The 5,833-nt window shown below is 32.0% G+C and overlaps 1 pseudogene; it reads left to right on the forward strand.

Moving 5' to 3' along the window:
• Window positions 1–316: 316 nt before the first annotated feature.
• LOC134281568 (uncharacterized) lies at window positions 317–4,596 on the forward strand (annotated as a pseudogene).
• The last annotated feature ends 1,237 nt before the right edge of the window (window positions 4,597–5,833 follow it).

Consider the following 5,833-nt stretch of genomic DNA (forward strand, 5'->3'; position numbering starts at 1 on the left):
ACACAATTAGCAAATATAAAAGTCAGTTTCTAAAGTCGATTGTATTTTTTTTCAAACCAGGTGATTTTACAGTTGTGCCAGAAACACAAATGGATTCTGAAGAAACTGTATGTAATGACTCAGGTTTCCTGGAACCAATATGCCCTGAGACATGTGAAACAGAGGGAGATGAGGTACAAATTCTTTGTTTGAATTGGTCATTACATTTTTTTTTAAATTTTAAGTATATGGGGAGTATGTTTGATAGTTTGTGAGTTTTTTTTTTTAAATGTCATATTGAATTTTCTATGAGAATTTATTTTTAATTCAAAGGAAATGAATGAACCACCTTTAAAAAGACAGAGGGTAAAACCACTACAAGCATCCCTGACAAAACAAAGGATGATCAATGATGACCAAGAAAATATCATTAAAGGCATTAAGGAAAAGACTGTGCCAGGTGCTAATGATATTAAATGTTTACATTTTTCATGACAATGAGGGATAAGAAAATGTGTTACATTAATGTCTCAAGATAGTGGGAAAGACAGCTGCTAAAATTTGCCCCAGGTAGATGGGCTTTCCCACTGTCATGGGACAACAGTATGGCATTTCTCCAACCAGACAAACTGTATTTTCACTAGCATTTTTGCTTTACAAGCTTTTTTTCATACTACATTTCTTAATTTCTTAATTCTTAATTTATCATTGAAAATCCCAAGAAAGGGAAGTAACTCAGTTGACTTTATATTTCAGGAATACATCAAATACTGTTGAGCAGAATAGAGAGTCCAAATAACCCATTCAGGGACACCAACACTAGCTTTGTAAAGCAGGTATAGATATTTTTTTTTTGTTCTTTTGTTTTATATCATATTTGTTTTCATTAGCTTTCTCCACCCTCACAATTAAATTTCATAATACATTGCAGGAACTGATCATTTATTTCACAGATTTTAGTTTAAATTAACCTATAATTGCATAAAATGTATGCGTTAAGGCCAAAATAAAATTATAGTTTTTTTGGAATTGCCTCTCGCCTCATTGAAATGTCCCCTCCTGAAAAAATTTTATTGACCAAAAGTTGGAAGATTTTTTTTTTTATTTAATCAATTTTTTTGTCCATTATTCATGTATCATATGCACCATACAAAACATCGAAAGATAGTGTCAGATCTATGTAAAATTAGGATTTTGATTTTTTGTTGATGGTAGATACTTTTTTTTAAGTCAGAATATCTATTTACTTTTACTAAGATTTTTATAAAAAAAATTAAATTTATCTTCAATTTAAAAAAAATAAAATAATTTCCCTCTCTCCCTCCTGTGTCGGAAACCCTTCAGACAGCAATTCCAAACAAACAATTATTTAAGGATGGCCTAATTGATATATATTTTTTTCAAATCTAGACATAAATTAGAAGTATGAAAAATCTTTCAACTCATATGTAAGAATTAAGTAGTCTACAGTAAAGAGAATGTCTTAATGAAGATTCATGAGAAGTTATTGCCCTTAGTAACACCTTTAGGAACTGAAGAATTGAATGAATAAAAAAGAAATAAAAGATTTCAAAAAATGATACATGTTTATATACAGATTCAAGATGGACAAACAGCTGCATGCACTTCCTCTCAACCCCTTGCACTCCATCTTATTGGGGAAAATGAAATAACAAATGTGGACATGCAGCATTTAAATGGCTATTCCTATGTATGTCTTGGAGGCAATCACCAAAGCCAAATTCTTATTTACCCCAGTAGTCTTGCTCAAACAGACATTCAATTTTCTTTGCATACACCAATTAGTAAAGTTCATAAGAATTTACAGAAATAGCTGAGCCTTTGGCTTAATAAAGCCATTTTAATTTTGAAATTAAGTCTGTAAATTCCACGAAGATTCATTCCATTAGTTAAGGTGATGCATTTTAAAGAAAAGAGAACCAAATATTGAAGTATAATAGTTTGAATTATTTCATTTATACTAGGTTAGCAGCTGTGGAGAACCATGCCTTATATCCAAATATGGCACAGTTTCTGACCCTCCCATCAAATATCTTCATAAATCTTACAGCAGAAGAAGAAATATTTGTGGCAATGAATCACAATTTTATTGGACACAACATCAACAAAGTCTCCCACAAGGATATGGTAATTGATACTAGCATTTCTTGTTAAAACAATTCTTCCCGTGTCTGTTTGTGAGTGTCAGAGAGAGAGAGAGAGAGAGAGAGAGAGAGAGAGAGAGAGAGAGAGAGAGAGAGAGAGAGAGAGAGATAGAGAGAGAGAGATTACACCAGCTATATATTGTGAAATCACTAATTTTCAGGGGTGTGTTTAATTTTTGTGGTTTTCTACATGTAGGTATGAAGAAACCCATGAATTTAAGTCCACCACGAAATGCAATTTTTCACATATACTATGGTACTACTGATCAATTCTTCAACCATGAAATCAAATCCCCCTGAACCAATATATTTTTCTCAAACCGCGGAAGTTTGATCCATTGAAAATATGTGATTTTACAGTTTTACATGTACCAGGTATACAGGGTTATTTTTGCCCCTTTAAAATTTCTCCCTTTCATGCTTGCAATCAATTTTGCCCATTTAAATTTGTCCATTCATAGTTATATTACAGAAATTATATAAATTATTATTACACTTTGCCCCATTTTTGTTTTCACCCGAATGAGGATAGGGTGACAGCGACGAAAATAAAACGGGAGTGAAAATTTCCCTGTATACATTATTGTACCTAAACCAACTTTTGAAAACTTTTTACAGGTTAAAGTATTTAGAAGTTTAAAGCCAAGTGACATCAATGTGGAGTCTACTAGATGTGATTATACAAAAGAGTGGAGAGCAAAGTGTCAAGAGCATCTTCCTCCTGGCTCTGTGAGTACTTTATTAAGTTTGCATTCCATGTTTAAAAACATAATTTTTTGGCAGTTCCTGTATTTAAGCACCAAGATTTACAATGTCAATTAACATCTTTTACAGGACATTTCTAGCTACCAGTCTCTATTTTGGATCGCATGTGCCAGTGAGGCTGTTTATAATCAATGCCTACTAATTTTTGAACTGCACGAACAAGGAAAATTAAAAAAACCAGAAAATGAAGGTACTCAAACTTACAAATTCATATAAATATTGTATGAAATTTTTGTTGTAGAGAGTCTTTGTAGTTCATAACAGTTCAGAAACATTTAGAAATTAAGTAGTTTATAATTATACATTTATGTTGCAAGCATTTAAAAAAATGATTCTTCAAAACTATTATACTTTATTGAAATTATAATCTTTTGCAAATTTATGAAAATATAATGAATATGTTTTTAGGATGTGTTATAACACCATGTCAATCTTTTTTTTTTTCTGAAATGATTTAGAAACATGAATCCGTCACAAGACCTACGTTGAATGTGACCAGGCCTTGGAGAGCCTTAATGACCCTGCCAGAGGACACAACTTTTGAGCTCCTTTCCAAGGTCACTAACTTGGAACATGACCTGAAGGAAATGACAAAGGTAGTGAAACTTTATACAATATATGTATAGGATCTGCCATGATTTGTACTTGATTATGATGGTTGTCAAACAAGTTGTGTGTTATAAAACACACAACTCATTGGATAAAAATCATTTTCAACTACAAATCCTATGCGTGTGAGATACTTTTCATCCAATGTTGTACATTTAACTTTATACACCACAATCAAATTGTTTTAAAAATTTTTATATAGGACTCCACTTTATTTTACTTCATTATGCTAAGTAAACACAAAACCTATTGTGACATCACAACTGTGGGATACGAAAACGATATCACATGAGCTTTATCCATGTGATAAATGGGTAAACAAGGGATAGAATAATATATTATAAAATGGTAGAAATTTCACTCTTTTTCTTTAAAGAATTTGCAGATACATGTAAGAAAAGTATGTGGCTCATAGGTGAGACTGATAACAGGGTTTTTTATCTTCACAGGAAGCTGAATACCTAAAGGGGACCAGGAACATCCAGTTTGCTGTGTGCAAACTGTCCAAACTGCCGTGGGACAAGACCCTTGAGTTGTTTTGGAACAACAGCGAGCAGGATGCTGAGGACGAGCTGAGCCAGTTCATAGGGTATTTTTTCAGATTTAAAGAATAATAAAAATTAATACTACTTAACTATCCTTATCATGTCAGTTCTATAACATCTTTACCCTTTTTAGAGACGTAAAAAGAGGTGTCCCTAGGGACAGGCTACGCAGCTTTGTGGAACATAAACTTAAAGACAACAACTTTAAGACCAAGCCTCTTGCCTATCAAGAGGACCCTCTTATGTTTCTCAAGGCGGGGAAACTAGAAACACCAGTAGATATTGCCATATTTAATGAAGAAACAGTAAGTCATTGTAATTTTTTTTGATAGACTTTCAGGTGTCTTAGATATCTAATTAAGACTTGTATATATTTTGTAGATATAGTTTAGATCAAAAATACAATTTGAAAATGCGATTGGACAAAGAGAATACAAGTAACGGGGTATGTAAGCATGTGTAATCAAATAAACTAGTTTGAGAATATTTTTCCACACTTCAAATGATTGTCTTATTCTTATGTATAGATTTGAAATTTTAAGTTGAAATCTAAATGGTAATGTTAAAGTATAAATAATAGTTTTCTACATGATTGTAAAAAAATTTTTTTATTTGATTTGAGGCAATAAATTTTACATTTTTTTTATTCATTAAAGCCTGACTGGCAACCCCTGCTAAGAATATGCACGGACCTTCCATCACTGAACGAAGATCATGCCTTCATTTTAAGCTCATCATTGAACTTATGTATCCAAAGAAGAATTCCACAGTTGTTGTATTTTACAACAAGAAGAGGGAGTATTGATGCATGTTAAAAAAGCATTTATCTAGCAATTTTTTTATTTGACGTCACAGTTGTTTTCGTGTAATGTTGATGAAGTCAAATACTATAAAGTTCTAAAAACACCAGTGCTAATCAAGTGATTCTTATATAAAACTGTTAATTTGATCTTGAATATGATTTTCATTGTAATTATCATGTTCATGTACAATAAGCATGCAATTGTTTGCTATATTCATGTTTGACTGTATTACAGTAACTGAATAAGGGTTTTACATATTATTTTTAGCTAACTTCATTCACCCAGCCTTTTGTGTGTCTTCTTTCAAATAAGGCTGGCATCAAATTGAAGTTTATAAAATTGTTATTAATTACTTATATATACATTTGAGAGAGACAATTTGAAAATTTTCGAATTTAAATTATTGCACTAACCGTCCGTCGTAGATTTTTAAAATGACGCTAGTTGTAAATCGGCTTGCATGGCGGTTTTGCTTCGAATGCATTAGGCTAAGGAATCTATTTCGAAGGGAATATTTTGTGAAAGGCTACTTGTGATCAGTTATAGTAAACAGATTTTTGTCTTGGAATATTTTTATTCGTGAAAAATGATAATCGATGCTGAAAAGACACAAGAAACACGTCCGAAGTTTGTAAAAATAAAAAAGTTGGAGGAATTTCGGTCGCCGGTAAGGAATGGATGGTTCCGATGGATTGAGACACTTGTCCGAGCCAGTTTATTTTTAATTTGATCAAAAACATTCTACGGTTTCAAAAACTAAAGGCATACTTATATCGTAAAACACTGATAAACACGGAGACACTGGCGACAGCTTTACACTGAACTACGAAAACGCCGAGGTGTTTGGCAGCTGTTCATGGCATGATATGCAATATTTTTCAACAGATTAAAACATTTATCGTGAGTAAAATTTAAAGACAAAATAAAAGTTTATCATGAAAATTTAACCAAAAGTTTACCCAAAAAT

Source organism: Saccostrea cucullata, unplaced genomic scaffold (genome assembly GCF_032062105.1).
Source record: "Saccostrea cucullata isolate Sc308-1 unplaced genomic scaffold, CSIRO_AGI_Scuc_v1 ctg5799, whole genome shotgun sequence".
Classification (NCBI taxonomy): Eukaryota; Metazoa; Mollusca; class Bivalvia; order Ostreida; family Ostreidae; genus Saccostrea; species Saccostrea cuccullata.